The sequence below is a fragment of the Sus scrofa genome, chromosome 6 (assembly GCF_000003025.6).
Source record: "Sus scrofa isolate TJ Tabasco breed Duroc chromosome 6, Sscrofa11.1, whole genome shotgun sequence".
NCBI lineage: Eukaryota > Metazoa > Chordata > Mammalia > Artiodactyla > Suidae > Sus > Sus scrofa.
The window spans coordinates 110665321-110681162 of record NC_010448.4 but is presented as its reverse complement, the minus strand read 5'-3'; positions in this window follow the sequence as shown (position 1 = coordinate 110681162).

Genomic DNA, 15842 nt, shown 5'->3' with positions numbered 1-15842 from the left:
TAAAATTTTGTACTGAAAGAATGAGAGTCAGTGGTAAACAAGAAGCTCTTTAAAAAAGACTTGGAAATTGGGTCTTCTTGGGTGTGACCATAACCACTCCTCTCTTACGTTGCACCACCTAGGGCACCCTCTGTCCCATCTCAGTTCAAAGCTAAGTCTTGGGAAAAGCCATGACAAACCATGACTCTGCTGATGGAGTGGAATATCTTTTCCTGGAACTGTGCATCTATTTTTCCATGCAGCAGATTAGTACAATTATTCAGCAAGTATTTATTACACATACGACCCTAAGAACTATAAGCAATGTGACAATGGCAGGCATAGCTCTGGGCTGGGAATCTGGAGATGTTGGTTTCAGTCCTCAGCACTGAGCAGCTGTGTTGTCTTGGGCAAGTGACTTAATTCCAACATTTACTGATCAAGACGGTGAGGGCAGTAAGACGGTGAAGGCCATTTAGTGGTTTTTGTAAGTAAGCATACCGCTTTTGAGCAGGGTTTTGTTTCCCAGAGAACCCTTTAAAAAAATACAAAACATTTTGTGGAAGCCTAATCATGAAATGTTAAATTTAACCTGTTCTGTTTAAAGCTGAAGTGGAAAGTCCTGAAGTGAAAAGTGAAAGTTCTGATTGGGAACTGGAGGCATTTCTTTGGAATTCCATATTTCCAAAGTTTGAAAAGAATTGAACTTGATATTTATAGTCACCTCTGACTGCCAACTTTAACATTCCCCACCTGTCTACGTGTCTGGCCACTGAAACTGAGTCTCCCTAAAACCAAGTTTCCCTGCTGAGTTGATATGAACCTCTCCATCCAAAACTTTATTCCCTCTCCTGACCTGCCCCTGTTCCCCTCAGGATTGAGGAGTATCAAAGTAAAGCGGGGGACTGAAACTGAGCAGCACCCTGGCGCGCCTTCCTGGGTCTAAGAGCCCTCCTTGTCCACCATTTCTTGTTTGTCGGAAAAAGGCTTTAGGAGTTCCCATTGTGGTGCAGCAGAAACGAACCCGACTACTATCCAGGAGGATGCGGGTTTAATCCCTGGCCTTGCTCAGTGGGTTAAGGACCAAGCACTGCTATGAGCTGCAACAGGGGTTGCAGATGCGGCTTGGATCTGGGCTTGCTGTGGCTGAAGCTCCGATTCGGCCCCTGGGAACTTCCACAGGCTGTAGGTGCGGCCCTAAAAAAAAAAAAAAAAAAAAAAAGAAAAAGCTGTAGTCTCCTAAGCCTTTCCTGAGATCCGAAGAACAAGCACAGGCACTTACTAGTCAGGGAAGTGAGGGAATGCAGAAAGAAAGGAAACGCTGTTAAGAAACATATTCAGTGGATAAAACAGAGACCTAGTTCCACCTCTGGGGATGTACAGAAGAACAGGACACATACCTGTGAGTGGTTCTGCAGGAACCAAGATCCCCACCTCGTAGAGGATGGTGACTGCGGCTGAGCACAAGTGACAAGACCTTGGACGGGTTGGAACCAGAAGGCTGATGATTAAAATTATCCAGTTTTGACAAGACAAAGTCCTGTAGGATAACATCTCCTGGCAGGAGGTAGCATTCAATTCAGAAGCAAAAGAAAAAAAAACCTCATTCTTTAATCAAAGAATGGAGACATGCAAACCCCGCTGGGGCGCAGACTCTCTTCGACAGGCACCGGTGGGGCAGCTTTATAGGGATCTCGTGGTAGGGGGAGGGGCGCGGCTGTGCAGCTCCTGGCTCCAGACTGCAGGGCGGGGCGCGTCAGCACGCAGGCCCCACCGCCATCTTGGCGTGAAGTGTCGCGTGCGTGCGCAGTCTCTGCACGCTGCCCGCTGGCCTAAGGAGGCAGCACCGCCCTTTCCCTGAGGAGTCTCGGCCAGGTGCCAGCCTCTGCACGTGGCACCCTGTGAGCGGGTGAAACTAGATTGAGCGCAAAGAGGGAAAAATAAGGTTAGACTTTATTTTATTGTCCAGGTTCCATTTCTCTTCTCCAGGATTTGCTGGGGGCAAACCCCTCCTCTGCCTTTTGTCCTGCTCCTGGTTCTTGAGAGGGGTTGAGGGGCGTGGGTGCGGCTTCCTGCTGATGTTGGGCGTGGTCAGAATGGGGGTGGGGGGTGGGGAAGAGCAGAATTTCACCCCTTCAGATGTGTTTGGTGGTCACCAGGCCTCCGCCCTGACTTGTCTGCCTGAGCAACCACCATTTGTCCAAACTTTTGGAGACAAAGGACACCAGACAATTAAGGCTGAATGGCCCAAATGTTAGCAAGAGAATAATGGTCATGTGTCAAATTTTTCCTGAAAATGAAGGTATCAAAGTCTTTTGCTTGAAGGCAAGTGTGTTCTGATAGGAGGCCTCACCGCCAGGGCCTGAATATCCCTGGTGTTGTTAGAAGAGAAGCTTCAGGTAAATCTAAATCGGATACCAGGTCCTGGTGGCCAGTAGGTGGGGACCGCTGGATGTATATCCTTGGGGGCTTCACTAACTGCCCTAAGGTCCTGTGCCATCTGGTACCCCTCATTTGGGCTTCTTTACAGGGAGAATTGGGGGATTACTGACTGATCGGCCTGGTCTGATAAGGCCCTGGTCAATGAGACCTGCATGGCAGGGGCAGTGCCCAGCAAGGCTGCTGAAAAAGGGGGTACCGGTCTCTGTTGGGCCATGTATGTTTTAGGTGGACTATCACCAGACTGGATTCTGCACCTTGTCCTGTCCACCGGGGCCCAGACCTTGGGGTTCATTCCAGGGAGATGGATTTGCTCTGCCCAGGGAGGTTTGCCCTCAGCCATTAACATTATCATCTTGTGCCCTTTGTCTAAGGGGATGCCACCCTCCAATTTGTACATCCAGGAAGGAAATACATTCTACTGGCTCTATGAATGCCTATTCCTAGGCCTTCACTGATACTCTCATAATTTTCCAACCCTTGTGACCGAATTTGCCTGATTTGGTGTTAAGAACTGAGTAAGTGGTACAGTTTTGACTAAGAACTTGACAGCCTTTCCCCTTGCCCAGTGTCAGTGGGGTCTCCTTGGGGGTCATTTGGAGTGCCAGCTTAGGAGCTCCTATCCCTGTCATTCTTCATCTATCTGGACCATCTGGATTCAAGGGTAGTGGCTTGATCTGTCATTTCCACCTCCTTGGGCATGGCAAGGGCATTCTCTTTCCCAGTGTCCTTCTTCCTTCTTGTTTATACATGATGCACTGATGGGTCCTAGTTTTGTTGGCTTTCTATCCTTTGGTGGGGCTAGGGGAGATTGCTCACCAGAGATGAGAATCTCTGGGTCGTTGGTCCAGATTCTCATGCTGACTGGTTGATGCTGGAGGGCAGCAGCCAGTAGATGGGCTTGCTTCTGGGCCTTTTTATCCTTCTCTGTATCTCGTTATTAAACAGCTGGTAGGCAGCCTTGACCAGGTGAGAGGTAGGAAGTTTATGCCTAATGTCAGGGGCACTTTGGGAAATGAAATATGACCTCAGAATTGCAGTCCCTTACGATGACTCAGGGTCAGTGTTAGGCATTCCCTCAGGTGCTCTGGGAATGCTGAAGGATTTTCTGTTGGCTCATGATTGATTTCATTTATCTAGTTCCAGTTGACAGTTTTTCCTGCTGCCTAGATTCCCTTTGAGAATCATATTTTTATAATGGGTCAGCTTCTGTCTTCTACCCCCTTCTCCATTGTCTCAGTGGTCCCAGTTGCATTCATTACCTGAGACCACTTGATACCTTGGTCTGAAAATAGCAGGATGTTCTGGATGTATTGTCCCTCATCCCTTCCTATGACTTTCTCAGCAACACAAACCTGGATAAGCCCTCCTTCTCCACTTAGAACATCAAAGGGAGTACTTCTCCTGACAGGTTGTTGGATCCTGGCTGGTAATTAGTAGCTCCATTGACAGGCCAAGTTTCCCCATCTTCCAGCCGATATTGGGGCCTTGCTATGTTACATAGGAAGATGAAATGTTTTGGGGTCAGGAATGATACCTGAAAAACTTCCAGTTGTGCAGGATGCTCCCTATGGGCTGTCCTTCAGTAGAGTGGACGTTTGGTGCTCTGTACCTTAGGTGTTCTGTTTTGGATTTGTTTCCAGCTACGGGGAGGGTGCTTGGAATGATTTGTTGGCAGGCAAATACCACAAGGTTTGACTCAAATAAGATTTCCAATTTGGGAAAATTGGCACCATCACCAAACTTTTAATGGCTTCCTCAGGAGAACCAAATGGATGTGGGCTCTGATAGAGCTGGGAATTTCCCTTGAATTTATAAAGGCCTGTACTTCCTCAGTCAGGATGTCCCACAGGAGGGTAGATGGGACCACCTCTGGCCTGAGCAGCTTAGACAAGTTAGTTCTCAACTAACTTGGTCTGTTAAGGGGTGGCACAGCTGTTCAAGGAAGGGGCCTTCTCTTTTCACCTTTTGGCAAAAAAGGAGGCATTTTCAGACTTCTGCCAGGCAAGAGCTAAACGCATGAAGGATTCTTCAGAGTACTCACCAGATCTCTGGGGAAGCTGGTATTCTGTGCTGATTCCAGGAAGAGAGCCTGTGGAATCTTGGTTGATTAAGAGGTACCCTTGTTTCACCCCCCAAGCAGAGGAGGGAGAAGAGGTGGGGTGATGAGTGTTCCTGTTCTTGCCTGCAGCTCATGTGCCTTCTTGATAATGGGGTTCCTGGGATTGCAAGGGGCTCACAGGACTTCCCAGCCCATCTCAGAGAAACTAGTGCTGACCAAAAGAGGTTAAGTCACTAGTCATTTCCCTAAATTTGGACCCTTTCATTCTTGGGGATCCTCTGGTGCCTTTTGTTGAACTTGGATTGAGTGTCCTCATTCTGTTTTGTCAGGCAGCCCTCATTACCTGGGCTTATCCCTTGGCTCACGAGGCTGGTCACTTTCCTTTACCAAACCCAAAGTGACAATGGAGAATGCTACTGCTGACCCCTGAAGGTTGGCAAGGAAGGCCAACTGTGCCACTGCTACTGATGCCACTGCTACTGCCTTCTACAGGGGTCAAGAAGACGGCATTACCACTGAGACAGTGGGCAGGTCTGCGTGGCTCCCTCTCCTCCACAGATCCTGCCATCCCCGGGTGTCAGTACCTGGAGAAGGCCAGCTGGAGGCAGTGGGAAGATGTGTGTGTTTCGGTCTCTGATCCCCAACAATGCCACAATGTAATCGCCTCAAGCCGATGCATCCAGATTACACTGGGGACTACACTGTGTGTGTTCCACACTTGAGTATCAGGTTGTTGGTAGAATACTACATAGTGATGGTGATTAAAAATGAGGTAAAGGAGTTCCTGTCGTGGCGCAGTGGTTAACGAATCCGACTAGGAACCGTGAGGTTGCGGGTTCGGTCCCTGCCCTTGCTCAGTGGGTTAACGATCTGGCGTTGCCGTGAGCTGTGGTGTAGGTTGCAGACCCGGCTCGGAACCTGCGTTGCTGTGGCTCTGGCGTAGGCCAATGGCTACAGCTCCGATTGGACCCCTAGCCTGGGAATCTCCATATGCTGCGGAAGCGGCCCAAGAAATAGCAAAAAGACAAAAAAGACAAAAAAAAAAAAATGAGGTAAGGAGTTCCCGTTGTGGCTCAGTGGGTTACAAACCAAATAGTATCCATGAGGATGTGAATTCAGTCCCTGGCCTCACTCAGTGGGTTAAAGATCTGGCATTGCTGTGAGCTGTGACTTGGATCCTGTATTGCTGTGGCTGCAGCTCTGATTAGACCCCTAGCCTGGGAACCTCCATATGCTGCAGGTGCAGCCCTAAAAAACAACAAAAGAGGCAATGTATTAGGCTGAATGAATATCCCCCAAAGATATCAAGTCCTCATCCTCATCATTGATAGTGGAAATTGTAAATATTACCTAAAATGGAAAAAAGGTCTTGATAGATTTGATTACATTAAGGGTTTTGAGATGGAGAGTTTGTCCTTGATTATCCCAAGTGTAATCCTTATACATGTGTCCTTTTAAGGGAAAGGCAGAGGGGGATTTTGCACAGGAGAGGGAGAGGCTCTCTAACCATGGCGACAGGTATTAGAGTGCTGTGGCTACAAGCTAAGCAATGCTGGCATCCACCAGAAGCTGAAATTGGCAAGGAACAGATTCTCCTAGAACCTGGGAGGGAGTACAGACCTGCCAGCACCTAGATTTTGGTCCAATGATACTGATTTTGGCCTCCAGAAGTGTGAGAGAAAAAAATTTCTTTTGTTTTAAGCCTTGGAATTTGTGGTAATTTGTTACTGCAACCATAGGAAAGCATGGTTGTGCATGTAGTTTGCAGTGAATTACTCCCAAAGTCTGTTTTGTGTTAAAAGTGATTGGAGTTCCCGTTGTGGCTTATTGGGTTAAGAACCCTACTAGTATCCATGAGGTTGTTGGTTCGATCCCTGGCCTCACTCAGTGACTTAAACATCCAGTGTTGCTATAAGCTGCAGTGTAGTTTGCAGATGCAGCTTGGATCCTGCATTGCTGTGGCTGTAGTGTAGTCCAGCAGCCACAGCTCTGATTCGACCCCTAGCCTGGGAACTTCCATATGCTGCAGGTGTGGCTGTAAAAAGAAAAAAAAATTAAAAAAATAGAAGTGTAAGAATCATACAGTTTACTTTGAAGTGGAGAGACATTAAGGGATGAATAGGAGTAGTTTGGCTACTCTTATTGTATGTTCTTTCTTTGAAAGTAGAAATGAAAGAGATTAAATATTACAAATCCAAAATTATCTATGGAAGGGAACAAATAGCATTATATTAACTTATGTTAGAACCAAATTGTGCTTTGTTATTAAGATTAATTTTATAGCCAACTTTTTGTAGGTACTTGTAGACCACATTTAGCTATGTCTTGACAAATTGGAGAAGGGTGAGAATAAACATAAAGAGAGTGGTTTTCAGAATATATTTTGGAGTTCTGTGCTCATTCCCTGAATCTTTGGTGACAAGGAAATTCTTTATTTGGTACCATGTTGGGGCCTGTGAATTCTTATGAAGTGGTCTTATGGAGTTATGTGGAGGAGCATGAATGCATTTGGTCCTGGGATATTTGTAGGTGGAAGTCATATACCTCAATGTGCCATTTTAAGTTTCACCAGAATTTTGTGTTATGATAGGAACTTGCAGGTACATTATTGGTGTACAAATATAACGTGTATGCTCCCCTCCTTTTAGATTTACTTGAATGTGTAATATTGGATCTAAAAATATTGTTTTAAAACAGTATAAATTGAATGCTTACAACCACATTTTCCAGTCCTGGCTTTTTTACATTCTAATGTGTTTTAATTATCTCAGCAGGTATTGAAAAAGTATTATGAACACGATGTTAAAAAATGTGATCAGTTCTGGCTCAGGTCCTAAGACAGTGGGTACCAACCAAATTCCATACCACCAAGGTGGGAATTGTAAAGAGGTTGTCTGAGAACTGATGTGGTAACCTCAGCTGATCACCCATGTTGAACCTGTACGAGTTGTTCAAGAGACTAAGAAGAGAGTTGTAAATAAAAAAGGAAATTTAGGAAAACTTAGGAAATATTCTTCAGTTACAAGGGGGAGAAGAAGGCATCTCATGCCTAGGGAATGGTACTGCCTTAGGGATGATGCTGGTTGCTTGGTTTGGCAGAAGAGGAGATACTGGTTACTGGGTAGGGGACAGGCTGCATACTCAGCATTTATGGAGAAACAAATGGCAACGGTTTCTCTAAAACCAGTGTTGGATTCAAAAGAGAGAGAACTGATACAGGATTGTCCAAGATCCTGCCCCAAAGGCCCAGCTGGAGGGGTGAGGAGACCTTAGCAGGAAGATTCTGGAGGAGTATAGACAGAGGCAGTTGAGGGAGGAGGTATAAGCTCCCAACCTTAGATGATACCTTCTCAGGATGTGGGGGTTGCAGGTAAGAGGTCCTCTACTGCCCATGAACCCACTGAAGAGCCCAGAAGGGGAAGTGAGCCATACAAGTCTTTCAGAAGACAGTGCCACACCATGTTGCTGCTCTTACCCCTGCTCCTCTCCCACTCCCGTCCATCCCTGAGAGGTCTGAGGGTCCAGGTAGAGCTAAGTTGGGGATGGTGAGCAGGAAAAGAGTAATGCTGGTCCAGTAAGTAAATAAACCAATCATGCTCATCTTTGTCACTGTCAGTGTCCAGCCTGAATCAAGCCCAGCTGTAGAAGAGAAGAACACATAACTTTAAGCATGGTTGAAAAATTTATTGAACATTTTATTAATGAGCTGAGATTCTTTGGGAAACCAGAGTTACCAGGGGAATTTTTTTACCGAAAAGTAACCAGAAAAGCTCTTGAACCTGCCCTAATTTTCATCCAAAGAAGTAGGAGAAACTAGCTTCAGACAGGGCTGATTTGAAGGACAATGGCAGACAAATATAGTTGCTTGATGCCTATCAGTCCTATTTGTTCAAATGAACAGTTTCACTTAAAACATTAATTTATCAATCCATTAATAACCCCCTTTTACATCTAAAAAAAGTATTACAAAAGCAAGTAAAAATAATTGTGTTAAATTCTTAAACCTTATGAGTTTAAGACTTTGTAAGTTTAATAAATGGTTGTATATGTTACTGCAACACATGTAATCAAGGCAATTGGAGAACTTGTTTGGCTGCCCCCAAATATGCCACAAATGGCATTGATTATTTTGAATTAAAGTCACCTAAGAAATAGCCAATGCAAGAGGGACACTCTGACCCTTCTCTCTGTCTCCCTGAAATTAGGAAATAAATCTCTCATGAGAAAAGTTTACTCCCTGCATCTGGAGGTAGAAGGACACCCTTTTTTTTTGTTGTTTGTTTTTAACCAGATACAGAGAGTTTGGGCTGAGAAGCCTAAATAAACAGACCTTATTACTGTAATTCACTACCCCAAGCCCAGACTTTGTTTAGATTCTTTACTAATTGAGCACTCAAAGCCAAAGTTTCTTTGTCCTGTTATTTCCTCACAAATTTATTATTTCTTTAAATACAATTAATATTATATATTTAATAATAATATAACATTCTTTATTTTATACTAAAAAGTATAAAAGATGCCTGCTTTGGCCACTTCTTAAATCCCATTTCTGTGAGCGCTCTATGCACATGAATTAAAATTTGTTCCTTTTTCTCCTGTCATCTGTCTTGTGTCAGTTTTATTATCAGTCTAGTCACAAGAGCTCAACAGGAGTAGGAGGGGAAATTTCCCCCTCCCTGACACATGCTACTGAAAAGTCTCATTTTGGGTTATGGATTACATTTTCTTAGGATAAAACTTTCCAAACCAACAAGTATGTGAGTCTTTTTAAAGCTTCCACTGGGTCACTTTAGCCATATTTGAGTCATGTGAGGGTGAAAAACACACTTTCTTCTCTAAAAAAGTGCTCTGACCTTTTGGGGCTTATATAACTCAAAGAGCTGAAGCCATAAACTTCAAACTGAATGTGAGTAGCGTTCTCATTGAGCAAAGAAAATGAAGTCATATTAGAAGAGAGATGGTTCATATTTCTTTAGAAGGGAATATTACATATTTAAACCTGTGTCCAGACATGTAGATAATTTGCGATAATTCACATGACTTCTTAGAGATACTCAGGTAAGGCTAAAACAAAACACTATTCACATTAACTTTTAACTTTGTTTTCTGCTTAGGAGGTTTTTTTTGTTTGCTTGTTTGATTTGGTTTGTTTTTGCGTTTCAGGGCCGCATCTGTAGCATATAGACATTTCCCTGGTTAGGGGTGGAACTGGAGCTACAGTTGCCAGCCTACACCACAGCCACAGCAACACCGGATCTGAGATCTGGCTGTGACCTATGTTGCAGCTCATGGCAACACCACCTCCTTAACCCACTGAGCGAGGCCAGGGATTGAACCCTCATCCTCGTGAATATGCTAGTTGGGCTTGTTTGCTAAGTGAGCCACAACGCGAACTTCCCTGCTCAGTAGTTTTCAAATTCATAAAATTAATTGCAAGTATATATTAATGTTTAGATTGGAATATGAAATACTTTGGTTTGAAATTTTACTGAAATTAAAAAAAATAATTAGTAGTGCAGCCAATTATTCATATTTTAAAATGAATTCCTCTTATTTTAGCCTTTAGAACTTTTTCTAAAGGGTTTAGGAGAGCAGTACATTCTCCTAGACATTAATCTAAAATCTAGGGACATTTGAAAAAGTCATTAAGTTTCTGACCAAACTACTAATATTGAGTATATTAAACATAATGCAGGAGGTATATATACTCGTCTTGGTTTTGCCACTGGATTTTGCAGACTACTTAGGGCCATTGCTTGACTTCTTTGTTCCAGCTATATTTCATGTGCACTGATATTTTTCTCTGCATCGGATGAACTAAAAGAGAGAGTGAATCTCATCCTTGAGAAGGAGGTATATGTACTATTGATTGGTGTAAAGGAGGTTGAAGAACTCTGACATGATCATAGAAAACCATTTGTTAAGGCAATCACCCAGTGAACTCAAGCCTAGAATCCAGGTTAGGGCGTTTTGTGCGGGAACTTTTATCAGTGGTGGCTATTACTACTTCTGATTCCATCAATTTCCTCTCCCTAAACTTCTAATACATTTATCATAGTGGGAGTGGGGAGAAATCTTGCTCTTTTAAAAGGTACTGATCTTTGGGGGGGATAATTATTTCCTTTGGAAAAAAAAATATATTTTCTGTTTCTGAAATAAGTAAGCCTCTGCTTTTATTTTGCTTTATTTTTGAAAAATTTTTGGCTGCCCTGTGACATATGGAGTTCCTGGACTGGGGATCAGATCCAGGCCACAGTTGAGATCTAAGCCGCAGTTGTGGCAACACTGGATTCTTTAACCAGGGGATCAAACCTGTGTCCTGGTGCTGCAGAGACACTGAGGGTCCCACTGCACCACAGTGAGAACTCCAAGCCTCAGCTTTTAAAATATACTTCTTGTTAACCTATAAGAAAACTGTCTTCATTCTAAAGTCTCTTTCCAGAGATATCAGGCTGTGAATGTAATGATCCCTTTTTGTTTTTTAACTTACTGTTAGATATTTCCCTCTTGAAATAGTGATCTCTCATACATATTTTTTAGGATAAAACATGCTAGTAGGAGTCTTGACCCCTTAATGTGTTTCTCGTTTAAAATACTGGTCAAGGTTATTTAAGAGTGCATGTAGTAAAAAATTTAACCTTATAAATTTTTACTTAAAAATACTTTTATTTGCTCTTCACTTTGACACAGTTTCAGTAGTTTCAGATTTCCGGAGACCTTGCAAGCATAGTACAAAGAATTCTTATATATCCTTTAGTCTCCAGATTTTTATACTACACTGCATTTGCTTTATTTATACTGCCCCTATTCTGTGTGTATAATGTGTATATACACACATATATGCATTAATTAGGTTTTTCTGAGCTGTATTTTGAAGAGTAGGTTGTAGACATGATATACCCCTACTCTTAAATACTTGTATATTTCCTAAAGTAAGGACATTCTCTTATAGAATTAGCATTGATAAAATACCATTGCCTAATCTGCCTTATTCAAATTGCTGGTTTTCCCAATAATTTCCTTTAAGCAAAAGAAAACCCCAGATGATGCATTGCATTCAACTGTCAAGTCTCTTTTAGTCTCCTTCAATTTGAAACAGTTTCCAGTTTATCTTTGTCATGACCTTGACATTTTTGAAGAGTACAAATCAGTTATTTTGTAGAATGTCTCTCAGTTTGAGCTTGCTTATATATTTTTAAAAGTATGAAATATTCACTGTGAAGGAGTTGGAGAATTCTTGTTGCTCTAGAAACCCATGGCTTCAAAGTTTATTGACTTATGTGAGCTCAATGTGAAACACTAATGGGATTTAATCTCTGAATTTACACATATTGTTCCTGAGCCATTTGCACATGTGTGTACATTCTTCAGACTCTATGTACTTTCTTCTTAAATAAAAATAGTAAATAGCCAAAGTCCAGATTTGAAAAATTTATAAATCATTTTTAAGGAAAAAACTTCTAAGCTTTGAATTTCAATAAGCATTACTATAGTTTTTTTTTTTTTTTTTTTTGAGCTATCTGTCTCACTTTATCTTAAGTAACAGAGAGGAGCGAAAAAGTTGCTAGTGAAAGTTTCAGGAGAGGTTTAGAAGATATCGAACTAGTTTACAGAAGAAATCCAAAAATCTGTGCCATTAACTGAAGGCTTTTTTGAGAGACAATTAGCTCGTCGCTATCCAGGGATTCTTTGTCTCTTTATTCTAAGACTTCTCTTCTCCACTTTTGTCTTTGTTTTGGTGACGTATGAATTCAGACCTGTTAGATAAACATGGCTTTCCACATACAACATTGTAGGATTTTTAAACGAAGCCTGTTGTTGATGGAGTATAATCTTAGTGGTATGTTTTTGTGATACTATTTTTCACCAGATAAAGCATGACTATAGGAAATATAATTAATAGCTATAGTAGGATCCACAAAGATTTTGGAACTGAGATCTAAGAAATGTAGGATTTAAAAAAAAATTGTTTTCACCAATACTGTTTTTTTTTCCTACTGTACAGCATGGTGACCCAGTTACACATACATGTATACATTTTTTTTCTCACATTATCATGCTCCATCATAAGTGACTAGACATAGTTCCCAGTGCTGCACAGCAAGATCCCACTGCTAATCCATTCCAAAGGCAATAGTTTGCATCTATTAACCCCAAGCTCCCAGTCCACCCTACTCCCTCCCCCTCCCCTTTGGCGACCACAAGTCTATTCTCCAAGTCCATGATTTTCTTTTCTGTGGAAAGGTTCATTTGTGCCATATATTAGATTCAAGATTTAAGTGATATATGGTGTTTGTCTTTCTCTTTCTGACTTACTTCACTCAGTATGAGAGTCTCTAGTTCCATCCATGTTGCTGCAAATGGCATTATTTTGTTCTTTTTTATGGCTGAGTAGTATTCCATTGTGTATATATACTACACCTTCCTAATCCAATCGTCTGGACATTTGGGTTGTTTCCATGTCTTGGCTATTGTGAATAGAGCTGCAATGAACATCTGGGTGCATATGTCTTTTTTGAGGAAAGTTTTGTCTGGATATATGCCCAAGAGTAGGATAACTGGGTCTTATGGTAGTTCTATGTATAGATTTCCAAGGTATCTGCATACTGGTCTCTGTAGTGATTGTATCAGCTTACATTCCTGCCAACAGTGCAGGAGGGTTCCCTTTCTCCACACCCTCGCCAGCAGTTGTTATTTGTGGACTTATTAATGATGGTCATTCTGACTGGTGTGCGGTGGTATCTCATGGTAGTTTTGATTTGCATTTCTCTAATAATCAGGGATGTTAAGCATTTTTTCATGTGCTTATTGGCCATCTCTACATCTTCCTTGGAAAAATGTCTGTTCAGATCTTTTGCCTATTTTTCCATTGGGTTGTTGCCTTTTTGGCTGTTCAGTTGTATAAGTTGTTTGTATAGTTTAAGAGATTCAGCCCTTGTCCGTTGCATCATTTGAAACTGTTTTCTCCCATTCTGTAAGTTGTCTTTTTGTTTTCTTTTTGGTTTCCTTTGCTGTACAAAAGCTTGTCAGTTTGATTAGGTCCCATTGGTTTAGTTTTGCTCTTATTTCTGTTGCTTTGGGAGGCTGACCTGAGAAAACATTTGGAAGGCTGATGTCAGAGTATGTTTTGCCTATGTTCTCTTCCAGGAGTTTTGATGGTGTCTTGTCTTATATTTAGGTCTTTCAGCCATTTTGAGTTTATTTTTGTGCATGGTGTGAGGGTGTGTTCTAGTTTCAGTGATTTGCATGTAGCTGTCGAGGTTTCCCAGCAATGCTTGCTGAATAGACTGTCTTTTTCCCATTTTATGTTCATGCCTCCTTTGTCAAAGATTAATTGATCATAGGTGTTGGGGTTTATTTCTGCATTCTCTCTTCTGTTCCATTGGTCTGTATGTCTGTTTTGGTACCAGTACCACAGTATCTTGATGACTGTGGCTTTGTAATATTGCTTGAGGTCTGGGAGAGTTATGCCTCCTGCTTGGTTTTTGTTCCTCAGGATTGCTTTGGCAATTCTGGGTCTTTTGTGGTTCCGTATAAATTTTTGGATTGTTTGTTCTAGTTCTGTGAAAAATGTCCTGGGTAATTTGATAGGGATTGCGTTGAATTTTTAGATTGCTTTGGGTAATATGGCCATTTTTACAATATTAATTTTTCCAACCCAGAAGCATGGAATATCTTTCTATGATGCCACCATCACCCTAATTCCAAAACCAGATAAAGCTACCACCAAAAAAGAAAACTATAGGCCAATATCTTTGGTGAATATAGACTCAAAAATTCTCAACAAAATTTTAGCCAACCGAATCCTGCAACATATAAAAAAGATCATACACCATGACCAGGTGGGATTCATCCCAGGCTCACAAGGATTGTTCATCATACACAGAGCAATCAACATCATACACCACATTAACCAAAGAAAAGTCAAAAACCACACGATCATCTCAATAGATGCAGAGAAAGCATTTGACAAGTCCAATATCCATTCATGATCAAAACTCTTACCAAAGTGGGTATAGAGGGAACATACCTTAACATAATAAAAGCCATTTAAGACAAAGCCACAGCAAATATACTCAGTGGAGAAAAGCTGAAAGCCTTCCCTCTGAAATCTGGAACAAGACTAGTATTTACACTCTTACCACTGTTATTCAGCGTAGTACTGGGAGTCCTAGCCACAGCAGTCAGACAAACAAAAGAAATAAAAGGTATCCTTGGAGTTCCCGTCGTGGCGCATGGTTAACGAATCCGACTAGGAACCATGAGGTCGCGGGTTCGGTCCTGCCTTGCTCAGTGGTTAATGATCGGCGTTGCGTGAGCTGTGGTGTAGGTGCAGACGCGGCTCGGATCCCGCGTTGCTGGCTCTGCGTAGGCCGGTGGCTACAGCTCTGATTCAACCCTAGCTGGAACCTCATATGCCGGGAGCGCCAAGAGATAGCAACAACAACAACAACAAAAGACAAAAAAAAAAAAAAAAAAAAAAAAAAGGTATCCAAATAGGAAGAGAAGAGGTAAAACTGTGACTGTATGCAGATGACATAATACTATATATAGAAAACCCTAAGGACTCAACCCCAAAACTACTTGAATTTATCATCAAATTCAGCAAAGTAGCAGGATATAAGATTAACATTCAGAAATCAGTTGCATTTCTGTATACTAACAATGAAATATTAGAAAAGGAATACAAAAATACAATACCCTTTAAAATTGTACTCCAAAAAATCAAATACCTGAATTTTTTTTTTTAATCATCAAATGAAGTTTTGGAATCTCAAGACCCCCTCAGAAGTGCAGTGAAAGCTTGAGGGATCAACATTCATTCGCCTTCAGTGCAATAAATTAAACTGAAGCATGACGACTATTTCAGGAATCATGTCTCTCCTTGAACAATAGATTTTTGTTGTAGAGATGAGGAGGCTGCTGGGGTAACACAAATGTTGTTATTGTTAAGAAAAAATGAGCATAAAGCTCTTTTCCCCTGAGGTTGAAATTTATCTCCCAGGATACAAAAAGTTGATTATTTTTTGTTGCTGTTTTTTTAAATTTTTTTTTCAGAAAGGCAAAAAGGAATGACAAATAAATTTTAGAAACATAAATCGCAAATTATATTCAAGCCCCTGATGGCTGTTGACTTTGATAGAATTGTCAACTGGACGGAAGGAGCATTTTTATGTTGGAACTTCTGCAGGTCTTGTGTCTCTATGGCCATCAATTCCCTCTCTCAAAAGATTTTCTCTATAACAGCAAACAGTTAGTATAAGAATTATTGAATAAATGTCTTGGAAAAACAATTGTAGCTGTCTTTGCCATTAAAAAAATGTGATTGGACTCTTAAAATGCTGTACTTCTGATTAAAAAA